This window comes from Dermacentor variabilis, chromosome 7, assembly GCF_050947875.1.
Source record: "Dermacentor variabilis isolate Ectoservices chromosome 7, ASM5094787v1, whole genome shotgun sequence".
NCBI lineage: Eukaryota > Metazoa > Arthropoda > Arachnida > Ixodida > Ixodidae > Dermacentor > Dermacentor variabilis.
The window spans coordinates 52,817,645-52,845,380 of record NC_134574.1 but is presented as its reverse complement, the minus strand read 5'-3'; the positions used below and the strand labels follow the sequence as shown (position 1 = coordinate 52,845,380).

General features: G+C 46.5%; 1 protein-coding gene and 2 pseudogenes across 5 annotated transcripts in view; 2 read left to right on the top strand and 1 right to left on the bottom strand.

Moving 5' to 3' along the window:
- LOC142587437 (uncharacterized) overlaps window positions 1-27,736 on the bottom strand; it is a 249,503-nt gene that overhangs the window by 184,763 nt on the left and 37,004 nt on the right. The window contains exon 5 of one of the 5 annotated variants that reach the window (XM_075698454.1): window positions 8,810-9,559. The exons of the other annotated variants lie outside the window; for them this stretch is intronic. The gene's annotated coding sequence lies outside the window, so the exon portion shown is untranslated. Of the gene's footprint in view, window positions 1-8,809; window positions 9,560-27,736 lie in introns of those variants that run through there. 5 annotated transcript variants of the gene reach the window in all.
- On the top strand, window positions 10,530-16,850 carry LOC142588631 (uncharacterized; annotated as a pseudogene).
- Window positions 17,336-26,096, top strand: LOC142588630 (uncharacterized; annotated as a pseudogene).

Here is a 27,736-nt window from a genome sequence, read left to right as displayed (position 1 = left end):
GTAGTTACCCATGTAGCTTTGATGTTACACATGATTTTGTTAGAGAAGTGCGAGGGGCAAGCAAAAGGTACAGAGAAGCTGCCGAAGCACTCGGCTTTGATGAAGCCTTAGGGCAGTTACAGTCAGCGACAATTGCAGTGAGGAAGCGACGCCAGGAAACACTGGAAAATGGCCGTGACTAGACGCCAAGAACCAGCCACCAGACAGCAGCCACCACAAACTTCGGACTCTTTGCTACTGTGACAGTGGTCCATCTCTCCACTCCCCCTTTTTTTTCAGTGTTCCCTTTCACCTTTTCTTCTCTTTCTTCACCCTTTTTAAACGCATAAGCATTTCTATGCTCACCAAATTAGAAAAATTGTCCGTCCGCCATGTAAGACTATCCCTTTCAAGATAGAGCCCGCAGCAGCGAGCGACTTTCCCTTGTCGCTTCAACACCTGCAAAGCGGCAGAAACACAGCGCTCACGGAGCTCTCAGCACATGCCGCACTCTGCCCGTTTTGCAGATTAGTTTCAAGATATGGGCCCAGACGTCTTCAACTCTAAGTAAGTGGCGAGAACACAGCGTGCCAAACTATCAGCAGTTGGCACTCTCCGTCGGCATCGCAAATCGCTTTCAAGATACAGTCAGCACCGCCGCTGGAGCACGGTTGATCACACTTCATAATGGTTCAGCGCAGATGGTTAAGGTGCTAAAGAACGATGACAGCTTACAATGATCAGAAAGTCGTCAGCGCACCTGGCACCGCCACCTGCAGTAGTCTGCTTGCCTCACCAGTTCACATTGCGCCGCCTTCCGTAGTAGTTCCTGTCACCACAGCGCTGTCACATTTACCATAATAGCACCAAGACGACCGCAGCTGCTCACTAAATGGGGGAAGCGGTTCTTTGAGACCAAAAATCGCGAAAAAAATATGTTTTTCGAAAATGCTATTCTTGGATTCTGCCGCTGTTGATGCATAACCTCGCCCATTTTCATGCATCCTAGATCAGTATTTTAGCCGTGATAGCATGTTATATCACATCATAAAGCTGAATATTTTAGCCGTGATAGCATGTTATATTACATCATAAAGCTGAATTTTTACCAATGCAAGTGCAAAAAATGGGCTTTCTCAGCTCCACGCTGCTGCTGTACTATGCTCGACACAGCAGCCATTTGGTCTCATTCGAAAGACAGACACAGACAGACAACAAACTTTATTTGAAAGAGCCACGCTTTTTCTTCAATATGCAGCCCCGCTTGTTTCTATCTACTCACAATTCACACAGAAAATGCGCACCAAAAGAAGATCCTACCACATGAGCCTATTCACGGAGTGAGCGCACGTAACTGAATTACGTTTTCCGGTTCGCGGAGCCCCCTCCCCCCCTTCATCGTTTGCTGTGCACGCTAAATGGAGAGTTGACGTTGCCATCTTGTTCATCGTTCGAGACAGCCTTGTCTGTCGGATTACACTCGGAAGGTTGCAACTCCACACAAGTCCGCCAAAAAACTGCAGAGGCTGTTTTTGAACGTGTAAAACTATGGAGGAAGGAAATAATAGGAGGGAGCATGCCACAACGTGATTAAATTCGTTGTGGTGGCCCAACACATGATAAAAATGTCCACAGTAGATTTTAATACTCCTTTGATATTTTTTTTCGATACACATTTGAAACCATTTGAAGCTTTTAAAATAAACAAAAACATGGCTACCACCGTGGCACTTTTGCTCAATGCCGCACTCAAGTTTCTGGATTGTGGCATCAAATTGCAGTGTTGCACTATGCGTGTCCGTTCGGCGAGCCGCATCAGTGAGAAAGCCTCGCAAGCGTGTCGGAAGTTGAAGGCAAATGTTGCAGGCCTCTCCGAAAGGTGTGCGGCATTGCTACACTGCTGACTGCTTTTGTGGTAAGTGTGCACAGGGGTTCATGTAGCAGTAAATTTCACAGTAATGTCTGTTGTCATTTCAGAAGCTAAGCACACATATCCTTCACTTATAAAGGGAGGCTTAAAAACTGTTTTGTAAAGTGGTCAGTTCTCGTGTGAGGGATAAAGCAATGTTTAGCTTGAGTTGGAGTGCATCTGTCTCTTTCGTTCGCTAACACATGTTATGTTTTACCCGCCATGTGGGTGCTTAGTGGCCATGGTGTTTGGCAGCTAAGAACGAAATCGCGGTATCGAATACCGACCCCGGCGGCTGCGTTTCGACAGGGGCGAAATACGAAAGCACCTGTGTACTTGGGTTTAGCTGGAGGTTAAAGAACTCCAGGTGGCCCAAATTATTCCGGATTCCTCGACTTCAGATTGCCTCATAATGACATTGTGGTTTTGGCATGTAAAACCCCATAATTTTTTGTAATAAGATCGTACGCGTCCAATAACCTGCTGTTTGTTCATGTTCGCAGTACGCAGTGTGTTCAAAGCCGGGTCTCAAACTCCTAAAGCTGGAACAAAATCTGTTTACCGTTCGCACTTTCTCTCGCTGCTGCTTTTCTTTGGAACAGATAAAATAATGCACCGCGTTTCACGAGAGAACAGCATAGTACACCCCTAGCAAATGCAACTCACCGTTTCTTGCGGGAGTCAGCGTCATCTGAGCCAATAAGCTCGACCGCGTTTGGCCTGCAAGGATGACTCTGCTCCCTCAGTCCGATCAATTGCATGCATGCAAACCCTCATGCGTAACACGCCACTGATCCAGTGGCAAATGCAAATCAATGAAGCTCGCATAACAGGGCAAAGTACCAACGGGCAAGGTCTCGGTCAAAAATGTGACGAATACATATCGCTTCTTACCGCTCACAACAGTCTGTTTACTTCGGCCAAAGTATACCTGCAGCCTAAGTATGCTGACGTTGTATTGTGAACCTCTCACAACTCTCCTAAAGTGCGGAACATGTGCCTTGCAGGGGACAACTGAAGCGGAACAAGCATCCAGAGAAAAATGCAACCAATGATACAGGCAGAGCAGTTGAGTGATGATGACTAGAAGGGGAGGTGGGAGCTTTGCGGCCAGCAGGGCACTCGGTGCAGGCAGTAGTTCACGACAGCACCAGGTGGCGCGCAAGTTCTCAGATGCATGTACTCCCGTAGTGTGGGCGCCAAAGGCCAGCGAACGTGTGAAGTTGGTTGGTGAAATCTGTCGTTTTGCTGCTTCCCATCTTGTTTGTAGGCCTGCAAATTGTGTTTTGTTTCATCCGCCAGACTCGTCGCTTAGCCCCCGGGTGCGCGATGGGCTACGTTTTTTCAAGAAAGAAAGGAAACAAAGCACCCGTTTTTTTTTCAGTGGCAGATGACGAAGAGAGGTTCCGAAGTGCGATTCCCAGCGCCGACAAGCCCTTGGAGAGAACTTCGGTGCTTTGCAAATTGCATTTGACTCAGCGATGATGCAGTGCCAATGTTGTTTTCGAACACACCGTCTTATCTGTCCAAAAAGCTACCCCAGAAAAAAAAGTCGAAGACGTCCAGTGGAGAAATCCTGAGAAAGAAAAGGAAAGTGAATGACGATTCGCCACACCAGGTAACTTCGTTCGACAAGTGCAACGACGAGGAACGCGGTGCAACGTCATACGAAATGGCGTCGGCGGAAAGGTGCGACGCTGCGCAGCGGCGGAACACCTGTGGCTCGGTGCTACTAGTGGCGCATGCGCAGTAGTGACTATGGAGCGAGGGAGAGAGAAATATCCGCAGCGAGGCACGCATTGTGACGTCATGTGCCGCATCGGAGCACCGCTATGGCGAAATCGCAAGTTCGCGGCCAGTAAAGCTTTCACTTTAAAATTCTCGAGGTACTATGGTTGGGCTTTAAAATCCAACGTTGTCAACTCTGCAGGCGTCTTACCAGACCCAGAGAAGACTGCTACCGTGCGACACTTCCCACAGCCCCATGAAAAGAAAAGCGTCAGAAAGTTTCTCGGACTCTGCACCTACTACAGACGTTTCGGCAAAGACTTCTCGCGGACCGCAGAGCCTCTGACACCTGACGAAAGAGGACGTCGCATTTGTATAGCATGCACCACAAGAGGAAGTGTTTCGAGAGGTCCAGCACAGTCTCCAATCGCCACCTATTTTGGCGCACTTCAACGACAACGCGAAAACTGAAATCTACACCAACGCCAGCAGTTACGGCCTCGGCACCGTTCTTGTTCAGAGACAGAACGGACGAGAATATGTCATCGCCTATGCCAGTCGTTCTTTATTGAAGGCAGAGTCAAACTATTCCACAACGGTAAAAGAATGTTTGGCAATAGTGTAGGCAACATCAAAATTTCGCCCATATGTATACGGTCGACCTTTTACTGTCGTTACCGATCACCATGCTTTGTGCTGGCTAGCAAACCTGAAGGACCCGTCCGGACGCCTCGCAAGATGGAGTTTGCGGCTGCAGGAGTTCGATATCTTCGTAGTCTACAAGAACGGAAAAAAGCATTCAGACGCAGGCTGTCTGTCCCGAGCCCCCGTCGAGCAACCACCACTGTGTACAGACGACGACTCAACTTTTCTGGGCATTGTTACCACCTCCGATTTCGCCACACAACAGCGGGCCGACCCTGAACTTAGTGGCCTCATTGAGTATCTTGAAGGACGAAGTGACAGCGTACCACAAATCTTCAAGCCCAGTGTGTCCGCAGTCTGCTTAAGAAATGGTGTTCTAGCCGAAAAGAACTTCGATCCTACGAAGAAGGCCTACCTTCTTGTTGTACCATCGTCGTTACGTCCATAAATTTTGCTGGCGTCTCATGATGAAGCAACATCCGGACACCTCGGCTCTGCACGAACACTCACGCAGATTCGAGAATGTTATTACTGGTCGTGTATTGCCGAAGAAGTCAACCACTACGTCCATACGTGCAGAGAGTGTGAACGCCGAAAGACTCCCCCAACGAAACCTGCCGGATTCCTGCAACCGATGGAACCCTCGACAAGACCGTTCCAGCAAGTTGGATTGGACTTTCTTGGGCCTTTACCGACTTCCACCGCTGGGAACAAATGGGTTATTGTTGCGACGGATTACTTGACGCACTACGCAGAAACGTGTGCACTCTCAAGAGCCACCGCTGAAGAAGCCGCCAGATTTTTTATTTTTCATATTTTTCATATTTCATATTTTGGCCCATACAAAATTTTCCGCCGTGTGGGTGCATTTGAACTATGAGGTCATTCCTGACGGGTTGACGAACTCTCAGTGACGATGCGCATGGCCTGAAATTGTTCATGTTGTGTGCATGAAGCTGTATTATGAACGTTAGAAAACTTCTAGCATAGTTCTTTTTTTTCTTTACTAACTTTGCGTTCACAACAAACTCTAGTGCTCTGTATTTATTTACCTAAGTGCTTATTTTCAACATCGGGACAATGTTTTTTTGGAGGGGAGCACGGTCAAGTGATTTTCGGGCTTTGCATCTGTGCCGGTGGCGTTCGAATGATGGATATTAACGCGTGGGAGCACTCGCACAAACCTACCGCGATAGCTTCGTATCTACAATGGGCCTATCGTATCAGGCAGGTAACTCGCGCTATCTCTCGCGATAGTTCTACGCATGTTCCGTCACAGCCTTTAAATACTGCCCGCAGATAGGGGATGCTCGTTCTTTGTCGATGGCTGTCCATGCTCGCACATGTTGCTGCTATTGGGCTAGTTGCTTTTGGTTATGCGGGGCACAAGTTCGCCTCAATAAATGTTTGTCTTGCCGTGGGCTCGTCTTCTCTAATTACCGGTGTGTAGCACCACTCTTGACAATATTCTCTTGTGGTGAGCAGCCACCTTACATTGCTATGTACTTATTTGTAAAATTGTTGACAGCACTCAAAGCAAAACCAGGAGCACAATTTTCTGTGCTCATCAAGTGAAGATGCAACACGTATAGATGTACAGCTTTTTCGAGTGCACAAATGGACCAATAAAAGCTGCAAACTGCTTGCTGGATGGAAATGCCAGTAGGCGTGCACCTTCTAGCATTTCTATCTAGAAAGCAATTTTTCTTTCACTCGTCAATTAAAATTTTGGCACGGGCTAAAATTTTGTTGATGAAGACTGAAGTTACTTCATTTCATTAAAGTGCGGAACACAACAAAAACAAAACTTACTCAATTGATCTTTATTTTGCAGGCCAAATCAGCTGCAATGTGACAGCAGCTGCTGACTTTACCTACTTGGATGATGGCACTGTAAATACAGTGCCGTCCACTTATAACGATACCACATATAACGATATATCGGTTATAACGATGGGTCGACATGAGAGTCATTTTATGCATTAGGTCTATGGGGAGAAAAACCAATTATAACAATGAAAATTTTGCTGTCTGGACGAAACCTTTGATTACTCCTACCTCCTTCCTTTTTTGCTCTTTCTGAGCTGCGCTACAAGCCTAAAACAGTTATAAATAGAATTGTTGGAGTGGCAGGGGTGCCCACTAGGGCACCCGCCATCTTACGCCGCCATCTTACCATAGGCAGAAAGTCCGTCGGCACCGTCGGGTTCGCATGGCACGGTCGGTGTGGCCGCTTGTTCGCTTGCTTTCACATCCGAGGAGGCATCGGCAGTGAAAATTGTGGTGTCGTGCGTTGCCTATGGATACGCTTACAGAGTGAAGAAGGGTTCAGGAACTACATTCCACTTGTAAGTACACTAAAACTAATTCAAACAATGCGTGCTATTGTTGCTGTGCTTCACCTTGTACTCTGCGCACATGGATTGAGATTCACGGTTCAGTTGACAGGTTTCCAAAAAAAAAATGAGTTGCGAAGCTCGTGGAAGCAAGTTGTTCGAAGAGAACACTGGAAAACAAAAGACTGAGACCACTTGTGCTCCGAGCATTTCGCCCTGGAGTGCTTCGATAGCACTGAGCAAACGACGCGACTGAGACCGAGAAGCCTACAGACTGCATTTCCCTTGTTTCCGCAACACCTACGAAAACCGGTAAGTACCCCCTGTAAATTGCATTCCTTAGTTATTTATGCCGGATGTGTGTACAACTCAATGGGAGGCATGCAAAATATACCGTGCGCATGTTTCGGTTTTTCTTTTGAATCACATTTTTTGCTTAATCGCGCAGCTTTAAAGTTACTGTGCAAGGGCCCATCTTTATTGAAAACGTGAACCACAGGCATGAACGTTTCAAGCGTTTTGCGTTAAAATTTGCGGATAGTTATCCGCCATTCGCTATATTGCTTATGCTCCGACAATGAAAAATGCAGTTTGCAGCTCAGGTGTAAACATTAGCCCGCATAAATCAACTTGATAAAAAAGAATGATTATGAACAGGGTTTGCAGTAATGGCATTTGTTATTTTCGTTCAGCTGTCACGTTTGCTTTTCAGCCCACACTCAAACGGCTGTATTTCTTTTGGTCTTGCTTCATGCGATTTCAGTGTGCACAAACGAATACTTTAAACCATGAGCTTGCAATTTTTTATTGCAGGTGAAAAGGAAGCGACCACTGCCGAAACCCAGAGGCTCAGAGGCCGCTGCAAACATTGACGACATCAATGACATGGAAGAGGCAGTGTCACATTCACCTACAAAGCAAGAGTACAAACAACCGCTGCATTCATCTGATGAAAAACTGGCTCATCTACAGAAGCAGGTGAAAACTCTGCAGCAGAGCAAACGACGGCTGACGAAGAGGATAGAGACAGCCCAAGAAATAATGAAATCAATCAAAGAACAGAAGCTATTGTCCGAGGAGGGCTTTCAAGTCTTGGATGCAACTTTCTCTCCTGATATTGAACAGCTGCTCTGCAGGACAAAGACAAAAAAAGGAGGGCAGTACCCTCGGAACTATGTGTTTTCGCCCTAACTCTCCACTTCTACTCCCCAGCTGCCTACGAATATGTCCGGTCGAAATTCAACGACGCCCTACCAGCAGCCAGTGGTACAGATCTGTTGATGGAAACCCAGGTTTCACGGCTGAGGCGTTCTCCTTTTAGAAAAGCTTGCCAAAAGTCGGGGTGAAAAGCTGTTCTGTGCTCTGATAGTGGACGACATGGCAATCAGGAAATATGTTGAGCTTGTCGGCTATGTGGACTTTCGGACAGGCGTACAAGACGACAGCCTTCCTGAGGCTAAAAACGCATGTGTATATATGCTAGTTGGATTGAACATGCGGCTGAAGTGTCCTGTTGGTTACTTTTTTATTGACTCCCTCACGGGAGCAGAGAGGGCTGAGCTTACTGGGCAATGCATTGATAGGTTGGCATCCATTGGAATTGAAGTAGTCCGACATTCGACGGTGCTGCCTCCAATTTTACCGTGGCTAAATGTCTAGGTGCAGAGCTGCAGCATAGCTCTGGGCCTTTTTCAGCAAGTTTCAAGAGCCCAAGTGACTTGTCCAAAAGTGTGCACATTATTTTAGACGCCTTTCACATGGTGAAACTGATCCTCAACTCGTTAGCAACCGCAGGTCACTTGGTTGATAATGACGGCAACTTCGTGAAGTGGGCGTACATAAAGGCGCTTGATGTCTTGCAGCGCGAGGAAGGGCTGTGGCTTGGTAATAAGTTGACCAATGCCCATGTTCAGTGGGACAAACAAAAAATGAAGGTACGGCTTGCTGTGCAGGTACTGAGCACATCAGTAGCTGATGCCTTAGACTTTTGCGAGGACGTGCTGAAATTGCCACAATTCAAGGGAGCACGAGCTACTGCAAGGTTTATCAGGATTTTCGATCAGCTGTTCGATATTCTAAACTCCCGAAAGCCTGTCGCCAAATCATTTAAGGCGCCAATGCGGAAGCAGAATGAGGCTTGCTGGAAGTCATTCTTCTCCAGGACTCAGACATACATAACGTCACTGAAGGGTCCAACTGGTCGGCTCAAGGAAAACAGCATTCATTAGTTTTCTTGTTTGCATGGAAAGTGCTGGAAATATATTTGAACAGCTCGTGAACCAGCGGCCTCTAAACTACATCTTGACGCATAAGATGAGCCAAGACCATATTGAGACATTTTTTGGTTGTGTGCGAGGTCAAGGAGGCTTCAACAACAACAACCCGACTGCACCTCAGTTTATGGCCTTGTATAAGCGCCTTCTTGTGCAAACGGAAGTGCAAACTTCAACTTCTGGCAATTGTATGCAAGACTGTCTCCATCCTTAGCGGGTCAGTCATCGCTCAGGAAAGTGCCGACCAAGCCATCACTGTGGAGAGATCGTCGGTTATTCAGCCGGAAGACCATGATTACACGCGCCGCATAGACTTTCCTGAAAGTCTCTCAGTGTTTACAAATTCAGTAGTGCCATATATTGCTGACTTTGTTTCCAGAAAGGTTGCGGCAGGGTCTTGTTGTGGAGAGTGTGTGATGGCCCTCCAGACAGAAAAACAACCATCTCTTGTGAGACAAAAAAGCCGCGGCGGGCTTGTTTCACCATCACAGGACGTGCTATCGATTTGCATAGCGGCAGAAAAAGGGCTGTGCCAGCTTCAGGCTGAATGCAGGAACTTCAAGGCAATCCACTCGAAGTCAAAACATTTAGTATTGGAAGTGGTGAGCCAGGCTTCACATAAGAAGTGGTTCTCTGCGCTAGATAATCACATCCTTGACTGCGATGCCCTGGACAACCACATCTACAACCTGTGCAAGAAGGTAGTGGAATTGTACATTAATATCAGGCTACACCACATGATCAATGAAAAAAACCAAGCAATGTGTGCAGAAAAAGTCAAGCCCGTTCTTTCAAGCCTAATAATATTCAAGAACCAATGAGAACGAATGGCATATTCAGTAGTGCTGCACACGCTAGAGAGAGCTGAAATAAACTACATTTTCTCACAAGTGTACAAAACTGGGCTTGTAAGTTAAAATCATAGCCGCAAAAGAGACTTAAGTGAGACAAGCAGGGCGTTGCGTGTGCATTTGTCTTTTTCGTCCTTGACTGCTTTGCACTATGATTCTGAGGTGAATGTTTTTTCTCGCGCCTTTTCTGGTGAAGCTTTAATGTCGCCACATCTTGTTTACAGTGTCTCCCTTGACAGTGTAAAACCATGACTGTGGAGGATAGGATTTAGCAAGGGAGCGGCCACCCCCATTAAGCGAGAAATTTTGTCAAAGAACTACAGGAAAATGCACATAATCTAATATAGTCACCCCCTCTCAGCGAGGAATTTTGTCTAAAAACAACAGAAAAGCACACATATTCTAACATAGAAAGTAAGAAATGCATTGCGCAAATAAGACAGTCTATCGCCCCCTCCAAAAGTCGCTCATAAATTCGCTCCAGATCTGCAAATACAACGGCTGAAAGAAGCTACCAGTGCGCTGGACAGCCTTTCTTGCCCATGGCAAGATGGCTGCACCTCTGGCTTCACCTCTGCGCGTATGCTGGTATAGGCGGCCTCCACTCCAGCAAATCTATAAGGTCTCTTCGATTTGGCAGCACCGGCTGCACCAGTTCAGAGGGTGCAGCATCGTCGTCATCGCTTTTCCGGTGCCGCGCGCGCCCTCTGCACTTTTTTCCTCGTTTTGTCAAGCTGCAGGCCTAGTTCTGCACTGGCTCTCGGCCGCCGTGCGCTAGCTCGAGGAGAGGTGCCGAGAAAGTGCAGGCATGGCGTGCTACGTTCCACCCATCCCTGAGCAGACGACACTGAAGCTCGTTCTCCAGGATGTCGAGAAAGAAGTTAACCTGCTTCGCAACCAGGATGGTTCAGCCATGGAGACCTCGGATGGTTATGTATACCAGGCATCAGGTAAGTGAAGCTAGCTGCATGGTGATGAGAAACATGTAGTTAGCTGTCAGATGGAGTCTTATTAGCACTAGACTGCGATTGTCGCTTGTTTCGTTACCACTTGTAATTCTGGGATGTCGTGATGTGCTGCTTAGACATTTCAAATGCTGGTCTTTGCCTTTGCAGACGGGAAATGTGTCACTTTGCAGTTCGCAGCCAACGATGGAGGACTTGCCCCCTCCAGCGCAGCCTACGACGCCTGCTTCTGCCGCCGAAAGTGATCATAGGCGCCCGCTAGCCCATCTTTCTGAAGCATCCGCTGAAGACGCAGAACACTGGGGTAGTCGGAAAACAAAGTTCATCTCCGAGTATTTGGAGATGGACTTAGTTGGAAAAAGAAGAGACTCAAGGTACGATATAATTCGTGTTCAAAATAACAGCTTGTGCAAGAGAGAAATGTACTTATGTAGTGTACAGTGACACCGGCCATAGTTTCTCGAATTTCTAGAGTCGATGTTGCTGCAGTGTTTTCCATTACGCTACGATATGTTCCCTACAGCTTAGTATACTTTCATCCCACACTGAGTGCTTGCAGTATGTGGCAGCCGAAATGCAAATATTCTGATTATAGAATACCTGGTAGCAGCAAACTTCACGCATAAAAATACTAAAATACTGTGCACCCTTGCATGCAAAACATGGCCAGTGCTACTGCGAAAAAGTTTAAGCCTGTGTTTTGCTCTAAGCTATGCTTTCTCTTTGTGTTTAGAATGCGAAAACTTTTGTGACTAGAACTTGCGGAACTTGTAAGCGAGGAGTTCAGCTGCAACCTCACTGCCAGTCAATCAAGTACAAAATAAATGGAAATTGTTGAACCGTGCATACAAAAGATAAAAAAAAGAACAGTTCGTCTGGCCACAACCATGTCAGCTGTGAACACGAGCAGTAAGTTGCAATTCTTTCTTGGCCTGTCCAGTGATTTAATAATTTGTGCATCGCACAGAGAGCTGGCTGACATACTCGAAAAACAACACAGTGTGAACCCCACATTGCTGTTGAAGCCCGGGGCAACAATCCTGCCAAGTGGAAACTCAGGGTGAGAGAGATTTACATATAGTTAGCGCAAAACTGTGGAAGTGATGTGGCATCTATTTCTGTACATTTTGAGCAGGGGAAGCACGACAGTTGTGTCGCCTGAGAACCTACCAGCGCCAACTGAGGGTGACAGAGCACCAAAGAGGAAGCGGAACAGCCGGTCTAAGCTTGCTCCCCTCTTAGAACCTTTGGAAAAAATTGGTGTGGCAAAAAAAAAAAAAAAAAGAGGTGGCGAGAGCAGAGCAATTTGAAGCTCGAAAGAAATGGGAAGAGGCCAAGGCCAAGTGGCATGAAGAACGCATGGTTCGGTTTGACCGCCTATCAGATTTATTTGCTAAGCAGCAAGGTACATCTGGTCAACAATAAAGTTGTGTTACAACAGCACTACATGCTCAACTTTCATTGCAAAGACATTGCTCATATTGGGGCACTATATTGAGAAAAACACACCTAACAAGACCCGTCGCAGAGCTTGAGATATAAATATAGCACTGTTCTTTGGCAATAAACTCTCGGAGAGACCGGCTGTAGTCGAAGTCCCCTTCAGAGTCGTCATTGCCCACATCTTTCTGTGGCAATGATGTCATCTCCAGAAGGAAGTCTCTCTCGTCGTTGCATAGGTTGTGTAACACACATGCGGCCATGAGAATATAGCAGCTTTGCGCAACACTTTTGGCGTTCACATTATACAATCTCCTGAAGCGCTGCTTAAGCATACTAAAAGTGTTTGAAATTGACACTCTTCGTTAACTGTCGTCTATTGAAGTTTCTTTTCCATGATAAAAAAGAGCCCTCATTGTCCCTGAAAGCTGTCATTAACCAAGGCATCAAGGGGTACGCACTGTCCCCAAGAATGTAGTTCTCGCCGCATTCCAAAGCTGCACGTTCGAAAAATGGGCTTTCGCTTAATACGTGGGCGTCGTGCACAGATTCCGGAAAGCCAATGAAAACATTCAGGAACTTGTTCCTGTCGTCACATATTACTTGGAGGATGATGGACGGCCACTTCTCATGATTAAAATAAGACTGCCGATTCGCTGGGGGTTAGGAACTGGATATGCGACCCGCCTATACAGTCGGGCCCTTGCCACCGCTCTTGGCGAGTAAACCGGCTTTGATGCGGTTCACTTCCACGCTACTGGACCAGCATATTACTTCACCACTAATAGCGTGCAGGTAATAAATGACCCATGTCACGCAAGTGTGCACGGATTACTCACTAACATCGAACTTGTCGCCTATGGCGTACATCGACATTTGTGACCCGATGTGCATCAATGCTATGAGGCATGTTTTTTTTTTTTTTTTGCAGATATTTGTTTACGGCCTTGAACTGCACTCGGATAGGAAGCCGAAACCCTGAATCTGCCCCTGACCCAATAGAACATTTCCCTGGATAGCCTGAACAGCCTTTTGAACTCGTAATCGTGATACCTGTTCACAACTTCCTCGTAGCCAGACACACGATTGGCATCTTCAAAACACCAACGCGCAGGCGACCGCAATGCAGACGTCGTCGAACTCCTCGTCGCTGTCAGGGCCTAGCAGTTCCATGGCAGCTTCGAAGAGTGCCAGTACCATCACGGTCGTTTTTTGACTAGCAACACTTGCGACACACACCGCGCATGTTGCAAACGTAGACACAGAACTAAAAGAGACCTGCTAGACCTACAGGCACTATATGCGCCACAGGCTTCAGGCCTGCACTTGCGTCTTCGTTTTGGCTGTGGCTGCACCTGAACTACCTGAACCGGCGCTGCATACTCTCAGCACCGACTGGCACCGGTGCAACACTTTTCAGAACTAGTGCAGCCGGTGCAAGCCAAATCGAATCGAACCATACGAATTGAATTCGAGTAAATACGGTATTTGTGCATTTCATATTGACTAAAGCAGTTTTGCCTTGTCTGGCCACACTGAGGCGGCACCCACCACTTTTTCGCTCCACGTATCCCCAGCCAGTGGAAGTCGGGCGTCACGCCGCCGTGGCATTTTCTGCTATGCGAAATTCGTCGAGAATAACGCTCCATGTATCCTGGCCTTGAGGAAGTGTGGTACTAGTCTGGCATTCAGCTTTTGTTTTCCCAAGTTCTAACATAAAATTTGGTGACATGTCTTGCTGGTGTCGAAGGCATCTGACAGCATGCGTGCTGTAACAGCGAGGTTTTGCTGAACAATTTCTCTGATACAAGCCGTGTCATCATTCTGCGAGGTTAGAGGTTGCCTCAATCCTGTGTAGTCTTCTGCCGACACTTCTTCCAAGGCAAACCAGTTTTCCCATTTGAACACTCTTGTTCATGATAACATCTTGTTGCCGTAAGTGTCACGAAAAAGCTCGTACAGGCCCCACTGTTTTGCCAAGCTTCACTGAGAACTCCATGTTTACATGTTCCAGAGCGATGTCCATCTTTTCAGTCACTCACAGTGGTATGTGCCGACTAATTGCAATGGATTTTTATGCCACATAATGCTATCTACCGGCTACCACAGCAATTAATCCAAAAAACACATTTTAGTTCCAAAAGATGGAAACACACATACTTGGAAACAGATGCTTCAGGAAATTACTTCTACAGAATAAAATAAAATGTCTTACAACTTTACAAACAGATGTTGAATATATATGAGGTAGAATCAAAAGGTGTCGAGAATGGCTATGTTTTGAACAAAGTTATTTATGTGCATTCAAACACTTTCAACTCTGAAATAGTTCCCTTGCCCAGTGACCGATTACTCCTGCCACTTTGCGAATATGGCATGGACGTCTTCTTCCCAAACGAGCCAAGCACCTTTCTGCGATTTGAGCTTGATTAAAGCAATCTTGTCAAAATGGCAACCTTTGAGCCAAATTTTAATTGTGAGAAGAGTGAAATAAGCAGAAGCCAAATATGATTAGTAGGGTAAATGTGCAAGAAGAACAATGTTTCTGGCAGAAAACTCACTTTTGCATTGCTCTCTGTGACAGTGTGCATTGTTGTTGTGCAGCATCCAGCTCCCTGTGTGTCCCAGATCCGGCCATTTTCACTCAACGTACTTCTCAAATGATGTGAAAAGTGGCAGTAAAACTCGCTATTTTTATCTGGCCATTCAGGATGAACTCCTGATGCAAAATACTGTGAATGCGAAAGAAATAAAAAAATAATAAGCATACACCCGATCGAGTTGCAGAATTTACTAGCTGTTATAGCGGGACAATCTTAGGGCTAAGCAACCCTGTGTTACCATGTGTCACGTGACAGCGGTTTCCCGCCAGTCTGTACCCAGCCTCCGGCAATAAAGGATGTAACATAATTGGCGACGAGTTCCACTTCTGGAACGTGTGAAGAGGAGGAACCGTTGGTTGCTTCCCCGGCAGAGTGTTCCGAAATTGGCATTCCTTCAAGCCCAGAGGACTCTGGAAGACGGGACCAAAGAGAAATACGAGAGGAGGCTGCAACAACCAGTACCGAACCTGGTTCCTGTGGTGAGGACAGTAAAGTGAGCGCATCCCTTCAAGTCCAGCGACCACAGCGCCAACGCAGCCGTCCTGCGTATCTGAAGGACTTCATGACGTAGGGGGGAGGAGTGTTATAGCGGGACAAACTTAGGGCTAAGCAACCCTGTGTTACCATGTTTCACGTGACGGCAGTTTCCCGCCAGTCTGTACCCTGCCTCCGGCAATAAAGGATGTAACACTAGCCCTTTTTTTTATTGAAGAGACACTGAGCTTTTCCTCTGCAATGACTATTGTCCTGTCTCAGGGCTGCACCGTTACACCTTAGTTTTGTCCCAACTGATGATCATTGATGTGAAAAGCGGGTCATCCATCAAGATTCGCTCTTGCTTACTTTACTCTCCTCTGAAAATTAAACACTCAGCCCGAAAGTTGCAATAAAGCTTGTTATCTAGTTGTAAAATTTGCAAACAAACTTGGTAGGAGGAGGGTGCTCGACTCTTTCTGGAAAATACTTCCAGCATATACAGTAAAACCTCATTAATTCGGCCCCCGTTAATTTGGACGTGCCGTCTGGTCCCGTCAAACATCTACATAACCCTATGGCACGAAACTCCCGTTAATTCAGACATATTTGGTCGTACTTCCATTAATTAGGTAGTTCAGAGGCATGCGAGGCATATAGGATAGGGTGTCACCAGGGAGTGTTCAAATCACACCGCCAACGATGGCGCCTCCGTTTAGCGTGCGCCAATCTCAAAGGCCATGCTTGCATGTGCTGAGAGTGCTGAAAGGCAGGAAATATGTCAAGGCCACCATGTTTATTTTATTGCTACATAATAGACAAACCTAATGCTCTCAAATTCTTTCCAGTTCTCAAACTGCTGAGCGCCACCTGACCCCTTTCTGTTGCGCGCTGCGAGGAGGCGCGCACGACAGAGTTAGTCGGTCATCGGATCAAGCGATCGTCGGCTCACCGCCGGTGAATCGGCATAGTTATAGTGAAGCAAGGCAACACGCCCCGAGTGAGGCGACGCTGCAGCCACAGGGGCGCCAGCGGGCGGGAGGAGACGGGCAACGGACCCAGGCTGGCGGCGAATGGTTGGCATGCACAAGGGTCCTGGTGATAGGGGACTCCAACGTCGGGAGGGCTGAAGAAGGCGTGATGGCGAGAGTGAAGTAGGATGGGGCGAGTGCAGGTGGAGGCGCAAACGGGGAAGGCCATGGTGGAAGCGATGACCAAGGCGCAGGAAGTGGTAGGGGACAGCACAGAGGGCAACAGCCTGATCATTATGCATGCTGGGCTCCATGACGTGCTTAAGGGGAGAAGCCAGGACCTTGAGAGGCACATTGAGAGTGGGCTGCGTAAGCTTAGAGAGACCTCCGAGAGGGTGCATGTGACCATATGCACTATCCCCGAGGTCCAGGGCCAGACTGACCAGATAGAAACGAGGGTGGTTGAGGCTAATTGGGTCATTAGGAGTCTGAGCTGACGACTCGGGTACAGCGTGATGGAGATCAACAGGAACAAGTACGAAGCTGGCTCCCGGCCTTTTGTTCAGGATGACAGTCACAACAGTGGTGCCACTGGCAAAAAAGGATAGGGGGCAGGATGGGTTGCCGGGCAACAGCTTCTTTAGGGGGGCCCAGAGCCCTGAAGGAAACAGTGTAGGCGTGGACGATTTGAGGCAGGAGCTACAAACAAGCAAGCATCGGTAGTGTAGGAGAGGCAACAGAAGTAAGCACCAGAGCCAAATTAAGTCAGACATTGGGCTTATTAACATGCAACGTGGCAGAAATAGGCTAAAATGGGAAGAAATCAAAGAGCAACTAAGGCAGGAGAACTTAATGGTTTATGGGTTTGTAAAGACATCTTAGGGACATGGAACAACCACCCTGTATTACTGATTATGCATGAGAATACTGCAACAGAGTGCAGGGTAGTAGAAAGGGCGGAGGAATAGACCCTTTGCAAAAGTACGCCACCTGCAGAGTAAATAGAGTTTCGGTTTCGGTTGCGAAAAGCATCCTGGGAATGAATTTGCCATGCTGCGGCGGAGCACCGTAACCGCCGTAACAAGGTCAAGTTGGTTATTCTATGACGAGGTGCTGCTGTCAGTTGGAGTTGTCAGGTGTCACTTGGACGCTGGTTTCGACATGAGCGATGTCGTTTACCCGGTACATGGTTGGGAAAGTGACTTGTGCCTCCCACCACACCGGGAGACGGCAATCAGCAATTTTGTTTCGACGAAGACAACGAAGGGCCTACGAAAGGCGTACAAGTTGGTGACAGAGAGTGATGTTGTTGCCTCTACAGTCTCCGTGAACTACTCCTGCAAAACAGAAGTGTTTGCAGCTGAATAATGCGAATTTCATAGATAACATCAGTAACAGCGCTGGGAAAGCCTGCAAGGCCAATACATTGGTGCGTGCAAGGATTCAGCCTGTTGGGAAGCGCTTAAAATCTCCTGCACCCCGTGCACTTGTTTGGAGCCATGTAGTAGGCTATCTGAATGAAAGGCGATTGATTTAACCAAATTTGGTCATTCAATGTTTGCAATGTGGCAATAGTTAGTTGTTGTAGTACCTGTAGCTTTATACACAGTGCGTGAATGCAGGTTCGAGCGGAAAAGAACCCCTTTGTTGAGGTGAATCGCTTACCAGGGTTTTACGCTTGTGGAACTGTTAAGCCGCTTGCTGATTACTAAACCGCAAAATACCTTATCTCCCGAAAAAGAAAAAGGCGGTTGTCCCGCTACCACCTGTTAAAAATTTTTGGGCTTTTGCTTCGTAAATCTGCACTAAAAAATGCTCATGTTTCTGCTTCGCCACAACGTAGTTGAATGATGAAGTCTGTAGAGAGGGGTAAGAAACCCAGCATCTGATTAGACTCGAAAAATGTGGTGGGTGCTCTGCCATTACGGAATTCAGGTATCACGTTTTACATTGCTTGATGTCACAGCGTGTGCCCGACTACGTTAATCAACTTTGCCCCCTCAAGAGCACTTATGTGTCATTCATCTGACCTGCAGCGAAGCAGACCTATCGGCTTTCTGTTGGACGTAAATCTGATTGTGCACATGATTGCATAAGCTCGCAGTTGAAAAGCCATGCTACATCACATGCCCACACTGAAAAAATTGCACATTTCCCAAAGAGCCGCGGTCCGTTGCATATTAAAGGGGTATCCCCCCACCTCCCTTGATTGGTAACAAAAGGTCGCATGCTTCTCATTGCAGCTGAAAGATACCAAACTTATAAAGAATTTCGCACGGTAATCAAGCATAAACCGAGACTGTTGTACATTTGTACTCACTTCGTTTCAGGGCTGATACCATCTTTGTGAAGGCCAGCTGCTACAGAAGCCGACGAAAAACCCTCTCACCATATACATTCAAGGCAGCGTTGTCGGTTCAGGGAGACATACTTGGCAGCCTTTGTGAGTGTGCTGCTGGCAAGCACGCATGTAACCATTTGCAAGTTGTACTGAAGTTAGTGGCATTACTTCAAGTCAAAGGATACAATGAAGTGCCAGAGCATCTCTCATCGACAGATTTGCCACAGCAGTGGAGAGTGCCAAGGACCAATCCGCTTCGCGGAACAAGTCTGCAGAAGGTAGACTGGCGGAGAGTAGGGGAGGGCGGGCAAGGTTTGCCCCGCACCTCTCGCCTGTATAAAGGCATTGCTGCTAACGAAGACCCGAAGCAACAGGAGGAAGACAAAGGCCTTTGCCGATGCACTGAAAGAAATTAATGGTATGCAGGAGTTTGCCAGCTTTCTTGACACTGCAAACAGCTCAGACGTCACTGAAACAAAATTTGGGACACGTTTGAAGGGCTGCCTTCTCGACTACCAACAGTCTATGGTTCCCCATGTATTTACAGTCTTCGTATCCAAAGTGCTAGAAGTCTCTTGGCCACAAATCTTGGCAAGTGCGGAGCTGTTTACAGGCGCTTTCACTGTTCCACAATAGAAAATACCCGACACTTTCGATGGAGCCTCTGCAGCATTTCTTAAGGTACTATACTTAGTTTTATATTCTATATTCATGCAACATTGCCTTAATTTAGGCTCGAACAGTCAATTGTTTCAGTCCCTGCACACTAACACATAAAATATCTGCCATTGAAATTCATTTCAGGGTATATGCATCAACCCAGCAGAGGCCCAGGACCTAGAAAGGACGTCTAGGAGGCAACAAAATAGCCTAACGTGGCATCAAGGACGTCTTCACCACTGCATCCAACTTCGATTTGGTCCTGCACCAGAAGAAGTGGACAAAGAAAGGCTTGATAAGTCTGATGACTTCGAAGGACCTGTCCCGCGTTCAGCCCGTCAGGTACATTCAGGCATGGTGTTACTGAAAACATTTTGCGAATGCACTTTTGTCCTGGGCATACACTCGAATTCCTGAAGCTTCACTAAATTCCTTTTCCAGGTACGGCATAGCTAACGAGTAAGACGCCCTCCTGAGGTACAAGGATACCTTGACAACTGCGGGACATCCTGTCGAAGTATTCAACTGCGGCCTTTTTGTCGACCCGTCAAGGCCATGGCTTGGAGCATTGCCTGATGCCCTAACCTTTGACCCTTGTGAACCGTTTCCATGGCGGACAGTAGAAGTGAAATGCCCGTACTCCCTCAGACATGTCACCAGAGAGGTTCTCCCTTCGGAAGACTTCTTCGTTGCATTTGATGAAGATTGCCCACCTGAATTGAATGTTTCCCATGAACACTACAAAATCCCGATAAAGAAATGCGTCAGACAGGGAGATACGATCTCTCCAATGCTATTCACAGCGTGTTTACAGGAGGTATTCAGAGACCTGGAGTGGGAAGAATTGGGGATAAAAGTTAATGGAGAATACCTTAGTAACTTGCGATTCGCTGATGATATTGCCTTGCTTAGTAATTCAGGAGAGCAATTGCAATGCATGCTCACTAACCTGGAGAGGCAAAGCAGAAGGGTGGGTCTGAAAATTAACCTGCAGAAAACTAAAGTAATGTTTAACAGTCTCGGAAGAGAACAGCAGTTTACGATAGGTAGCGAGGCAATGGAAGTGGTAAGGAAATACATCTACTTAGGGCAGGTAGTGACCGTGGATCCGCATCATGAGACTGAAATAACCAGAACAATAAGAAAGGGCTGGGGTGCGTTTGGCAGGCATTCTCAAAGCATGAACAGCAGGTTGCCATTATCCCTCAAGAGAAAAGTGTATAACAGCTGTGTCTTACCAGTACTCACGTATGGGGCAGAAACCTGGAGGCTTACGAAAAGGGTTCTGCTTAAATTGAGGACGACGCAACGAGCTATGGAAAGAAGAATGATGGGTGCAACTTTAAGGGATAAGAAAAGAACAGATTGGGTGAGGGAACAAACGCAGGTTAATGACATCTTAGTTGAAATCAAGAAAAAGAAAAGGGCATAGGCAGGACATGTAATGAGGAGGGAAGATAACCGATGGTCATTAAGGGTTACGGACTGGATTCCAAGGGAAGGGAAGCGTAGCAGGGGGCGGCAGAAAGTTAGGTGGGCGGATGACATTAACCCTTTGAAGGTTTTCGCCGTACATGTACGGCGGCGGTTTTCTGTCCCGCAAGGTCTTTGCCTTACGGGTACGGTTCCGACCCTCCGTTTGAAATTTCGCGCCATAATGACGATGCGTGCTCACCGGGAGGTGCTGCCACCTCTTAGCACTTACAAGATGCGTCTGAAATTGGTGCTACCTTTTTGGGGAGGTAAACAGAGCTGATTGCTAGCTTCAGCGCGTCGCTCAGACTGCGGCAACGCCCCTTTGGCGGTTTCGGTTTCGCCGCGTAATCGCAACAGAGTCGTGCGAAACGTCATTTTCTTTGTCGAAACCCTCTTGCAGGGCGGTGGAAGTTGATTTCTATCTTGATTGGCACTGCTCTTAGCTTGTTTATAAGCGCCATTCGCGAGGTGTTCTCGCTCTCAGTGGCAACGCAGTTTCGGTTCCGCCGCGTGATCGCAACGGAGGCGCGCAAAACGTGGTTTTTCTCTTTGTCGGCACGCTCTCACAGGGGCGGCGGGAGTTGATTTCTATCTTGATTGGCAGTGCTCTTAGCTTGTTTATCACCAACGTTTTAGCTTGTTTATCACCACCGCTCACGAGGTATTCTCGCTCTCTGCGGCAACGTGCTTACGTGAGAGGGTGCATCAGACCTCTGCCCAAGGCAGCCGCACGCAGAGATGTCGTGTGCGCCAACACAACTCCTCGCTCCAAGAGAACAGACACGCATTTTAGGTGTGCAGACTGCGATAAGGCACTGTGCGTAGACCCGTATTTCAAGGAGTACCACACTCGCAAATACTATTGAACATTTTGCAGTTCTGAGTGATGCTGACACCAAAATACTGTTCCTAATTATTTTTTAGTATTTATTCCCGATTTTATACATTTTGTACATTCAAGATCCACAATAAAGTAATTTGACCACCTGGGAAAGTTTTTTTCAAAATAATTCGACCCTCAAAGGGTTAAGAAGTTTGCAGGGACAACATGGCCACAATTAGTACATGACCGGGGTAGTTGGAGAAGTATGGGAGAGGCCTTTGCCCTGCAGTGGGCGTAACCAGGCTGATGATGATGATTAATGAGGTGGGATAAGGATGTGAGATAATTGTTTTAGGAGACGTGAATGTGCATGTTGAAAATATGGGTGGGTACACAGACTTCACAGGTAACATGCTGCTGGATATGTGTGAGATGCATAACTTAGTTGTCTGTAGCTCTACTGAGAAGTGTGGTGCGGTCATAACATGGGAGGTAGGGGGTCGACACTCGACAATAATAGATTATGTGTTAATGTCACATAGAATGTACGATAGATTAGGAGCCATGAATATAGATGAACAGGGCTCCAGAAGTATAGGTAGCGATCACAAACGTATCAAGTTGAGTTTTAAGAGGGAAACTAAAGCAGGAATGAGGCATGAGGATCAGCCAGATGGGATTTTTTACTCAGAAGAGCAAGTGGAAATAGCCGCCAAACAAACTGAAGAGGAAATATCAGAGGGTACTGAAACTGATTGGACTTACCCAAAGTTAATGAGACTACTTGAGCTCGAGCTAGATAAGGTGTGAGGAGGGCAGAAGACCCTAAAGTACCTGGTGGGACCCACCTTTCTACAAACAGCATTTGACAGTCAGCAGCAGTGCCACTTCAGAAAAGAGTGAACATACTCTGTCTGATGTTCTAACTTTATAAATTGCTATGCACAGCGCTACATGTGGCGCTGTATTGAGAGCCACAGAAATGACATTTCTATTGAAATTGTTCCATGTGTAACGAAGGAGAGTAGCCTGCCTGCACCACAGCACCACCGCTACTGGCATGAGCTCGTTGTTGCTGTCCTTCGCCGAACGCTTGCGGCTGCTACCCGTTCGCGCCCAATGCTAATAAATCTCTTAGCAAGTGGTGGACGTGCTGGGTTTCGACCATCCTGGACCTTCGGAGTCGCACTCTATCCCCCATCATGCCCAACGACGCACGCACTCCTCCAGCTCCTACAATGGCGCCGGCCACCTTGGTTTGTGCCGGTGCTTTGCGTCAGCGAGATCCCCCTATCTTCTCCGGCACAGATGACAAAGACGTTGAAGATTGGATCTCATCTTATGAGCGAGTGAGTGCCCATAAACAGTGGGACGATGTTACCAAGTTAAGAAACGTAGCATTCTATCTTACGGACGTTGCGAAACTATGGTTTCTAAACCATGAAGCCGACCTCACTTCGTGGTTGGTCTTCAAGACCAACCTTACTCAAGTTTTCGGTCGGCCAGCAGTAAGAAAGCTTCATGCAGAACAACGTTTGCGCACACGATCCCAAGAGACCGAAGAGAACTGCACAAGCTACATTGAAGACATTGTTGACCTTTGCAAACGAGTGAATGCGTCGATGTCAGAGGAGGAGATCAAACACATAATGAAGGGTATTCAGGATGACGCGTTTCAAATGTTATTATCGAAGAGTCCTCACACTGTCGCTGAAGATAGAATTGTGCCCGAGTTACGACAAGTTGTGCAGGCAACAGCTTCAAACCCGACGTCCCACCTTGCCCGCCGACTCTCTGTCAAGCCTTGGAGTCGACGACAACCATGCTGCTCTGTTTGTAAAAATTCAGGAATTCATTCGTGCAGAGGTCGCCCACCAGCTATATTCGGTGTCTTCTGTCCAGTGACCACCACCTGCTTTGCATCCTGCGATCCACGACTTCATTCAAAAGCAAGTATCTCGAACCGTTCCTCCAGCCGCTGAGCAGACACCAGTCAGGACACCTCTCACTTACGCTGAAGCAGTTTCCCGATCTTGTCCACAAATGCCCTTGCCCTCCTCTATGTATCGACCACCATCTATGCTGCTGCACAACCGACAGCATTTTCCTCCTACGCCGCTACCCAACCGACAGCATTTTCCGAATCCTCAACCATGACTCGGACATTACCCCCACCAGTGGCGCACATTTGATGACCGCCAAATATGCTCCGTTCTCCTCTTCACCTTCCAGCCTTCCTACCTCTTTCTTTTCCCCTGACCACCCAACCACCTCTACCCGCCGCTCACCATGTCCCCGTCGTCACTCGCTTTCTCCGATGCGGCGCCGTCTCATGTCCACGGAGCAGGAAAACTGATGGCCGCAGTTCCCGAGGCATGAACTGCGTCCACGTCGCAATGCCCAAGTTGTGGCCAAACTTACATAGGCCAGACAGGCCGTTGCATCAATATTAGACTAATGGAGCATGCAAATTCATTAGACAAAAAAGACACTAACCTGGCAAAGCATTGCAGTATTTGTAAATGCGTACCTTTCTTTGACGATACAAAATTGTTATTTTTTCATAGTGACAAGACTACCAGAGAAGTCGCTGAAGCATTTCATATCATCAGAAAACCTAATAGTTGCGTTAGCAAAACATCTTTAATCGTGTCAGCTAAAGAAATGGCATTGCTGCATAAAGGGTAGATTGCAAAGCAGGTACAGTGCCTGCGAATGTTGGCTGTCCGGAGCTTGTATCTGATCATCGATGTATGACCGGGCGCATGCGTGCCCAGTTTTGTATGTATAAATGTTGACTTCTTACTTCAAATAAATCAGTTGCAAGTTCAGCACCTTGTTTGTCTCCTCCTCATTCTGGTCCCGTTCGTTTAGCGCTGTTTGAATTTTATTGTTACCATGCAACACCAACTCGCCCAATCCGCTGCCCTTCTGCACATCTCTCGCATTAAGCCGTACTACGACCCAATAGTAGTCTCTTTGCCTTAAGACGCCAGGATGGCGCCTTTTTCTGCGGAGGGCGATTGTAACGAAGAAGAGTAGCCTGCCTGCGCCACAGCACCATTGCTAACGGCATGAGCTCGTGGTTGCTGTTTTTCGCCGAACGCTTGTGGCTGCTACCCGTTCGCGCCCGTTGCTAATAAATTTCTTAGCACATGTTTCAAGCTTCAGCTCTGCAATCTTTTTCTATACAATGCAGGACTGCAGCCATCTGGTCGTCTATGGAGAGACTGCCGAATCGGTGGAGCGGCACAATGAATGGCTGCATAAAAATGCAGCAATTGCCGACATGAATTATTTAAGGCCACGCCTTCTGGCCTCTGCACAGAAGGGTCATAAGTGCCTCCAAAGGCTCACCATTTCAGAGGCATTGGTGCTGTTTCCATTTTTGGCGTCAGAGGCTTCGGTATGCTCCCATTGAGTGGTTTTCGGGCAACTTGTGATAATCCTCTTGCTTATTACTTTCAGCTAATTCTGGAGTTCGAAATTGTCTTCAATAAGAATGTTGTGGATGACTTCGCCAAAGGATGCCAGCAGTTCTGCGACATTGCGCTCAAGCATGCTGACCACGTTGAAGTGGCAGCATTCTCTAATGTAGCAACAGGTAAACACACAAGTTACATTTATTATGCGTGTGTATACAGGTAAAGAAATTAAGCATTAAGCTCTTAAGGCATTAAGCACTGTTGCGCGCTTAAGTTGGCAACATTTAATCTGAAGCGGGAAAGAGAGAATGCGGGGACTAAACTTTTTTGGTCACAATCATATGATGCGACAGGCGTGAAGCCTGAAAAAGCATAGAGGAAGTTAATTGTTATGTTTCATTGAAATGTAGAAATAATTTCCAAAGAGATATAAAAGTGAACAGAAAGACATTCCGCAGGTGAGAATCAAACTCATCTCTGCACTACGCATACGGTCCTCTACTGATTAAGCAACTGCGGCGTCATCCCTCTGCCAGTTTCTTGGTGGTTTGCACACAAGATTAGCACTGGAATTGTTAACCAGCATCATGGCCAAGGCAATGAGCATGGAACACCCTTTAACCGTAGGGGTCACGTAGTATGTGAGCGTAGGAGCAGGCAGCTGGAGCCAGTGGTGTAGCCAGGGCACACCAGGCATGTGCCCCTCCTGAGAGAGAGATAGAGAGATAGCAAAGAGAGGAAAGGCAAGGAGGTCAACCAGACAAGTGTCCGTTTATGTTTAGTTTATGAGCTGTAATAGTTAATTACCCTACTACAATATCTTCTCAAAAACACCACTGTTACTGAGAGCTTGGTGAGCAAGCAAAGACAAAAAGAATGAGCACCGGCGACAATGCCGCTTTGAAGTTTCTGCCCACTTCCGACATGATGTCACGGATATTAAAAGCCTGCTCAAGCCTATGTAATTGTTTATCGGCAAAGATGGACTACATTGTGTGCATTTAAAAATGCCGAAGACTGGACTGAGTAAGCTTCAAGAGCATTTACAAATCCACAACTGCCAAAATGCGAAGAAAAACCTTTGAAATATGTGACACCCCATACACGTACCGTTGCGGGGCTTCAGTGTGACGTTCTAAAATGAAATGTTGAACTTGATGTTCTCTTCTAGTAATCAACCTATCACTGCAGAATTGATGCAGGTGGAGTTTCAAAGAATAGTTTATCGTACTAAGCTTAGTGTTTCTCTTAAGTATTCATTTAAAGAACCTCAGATGGTCAAAATTTATCAGGATTATTCTAGTACATCTAATTACCCCTTGCACTCGTTCGGAACCACCTAAGCACAATGAATCAATCAACCAATTTCGATTACTTTGTGAACAAGTACTTGGTTCGTGTTACGACTACTGCAAGGATAGTTACAGAGGTGTGTATGTTGATGAGAGAGATTGGAGCAACTGCACAATGAAAATTCAAAAAACCAAAATACATTGTGTCCCAGCTAACATAGGCCATTCTATTTAAGCAAAATAGCCTACAACATAACAGGACTGCAGCAGTCTTCTTTGGCAAATGAAAAACGAATAATTTTTCTGTTCTTAATTAGCAAACTAGCCCAAATGAGTTACACAAATTAATAATTATTAGTTTAAGTGCAAGGCAGAAATGCTCATAATCGTTTTGTACCCATTACATGTTTAGGCGTTTTTTTCTCACATTTCAAAAGTTTCAGCGTGATACATGAAACAGAGGTTAAGCCATCGTGCGCGCACGCAAGCAATGCCGTCAGTGGGTAGTTATCAATGACAAACTATAATCAATGGCTACAGCAAAGTAAATGTGACAAGGTGCCAATGTAACTGTTGGCAGTTGGTATGAGATCACACACTCAGGCTAAAAAGGAATTTGCTAATGAACTTAATTACTTTATGGCACATATTGCAATTAACAAATTGTAGCCAGTGAGCTTGCAAGAAGTATCCACTTGAAATAGATTTCCAGCATGACCACAGTTTCAAGATATTTCCCAAAGTGTGGAACAAAATACATGGGCCTTTCAGTTACTTTTGTCTTTCAATGCATAGAACAGTGTCTTGTTACAAAAGTAAATGGAACAACAGTGCATTTTTACGGCAAGCTTGATGGCGCTTATCTTGAAACTGGCTATTCTGAAAATTCATTCCGAATGGGTACACCCTGCAAGCTCACTGGCTACAAGTTGGAAAATGGAGTATGTGCCACAAAGTATTTAATTCGAAAGGTAATTAGTTTATGCTTGTTAATTAGTTGAACACGTTTCGATTTCTCATGCAAGTAATGTCCGCCTCTGAAAAATCCAGCTTAAGGACTAGAATTATGTTACCTGCAACAGGCTACTTTTAAAAAAATTCTACAAAACTTCACAAATATATATAGTATAGTACAAATTTGTCGGAACTTTACGATAACTAGACAGAACTACGGTTTAGTTTCCATATGGTCATACGTACTAGCCGCAAATGATCACTGGACATATTAAGGTCAATTTTAAGCAAACATGGCATCGAGAACTTGTGTTTGTGTCAACATTATACAGCTTGTCTTACGAAGCGAGCACTCTGTCTAGCGTCTTTCCGTTCATTCCATCCACTGAGATACACATACACCAACAAGGTGAAGATTATGTCCCTGGAACAATATATATATATATATATATACCAGACAGGTAGCAAGAAAATTTCAAGTTGAGAAACTTCTCCAGCTTACTGGAAATTACACTCCAAAGAACATTACAGCTAGCAGACTTGCAACGTATCTAAATTGCACATTAAAGACGCTAGAGCCAGCCACTGAAA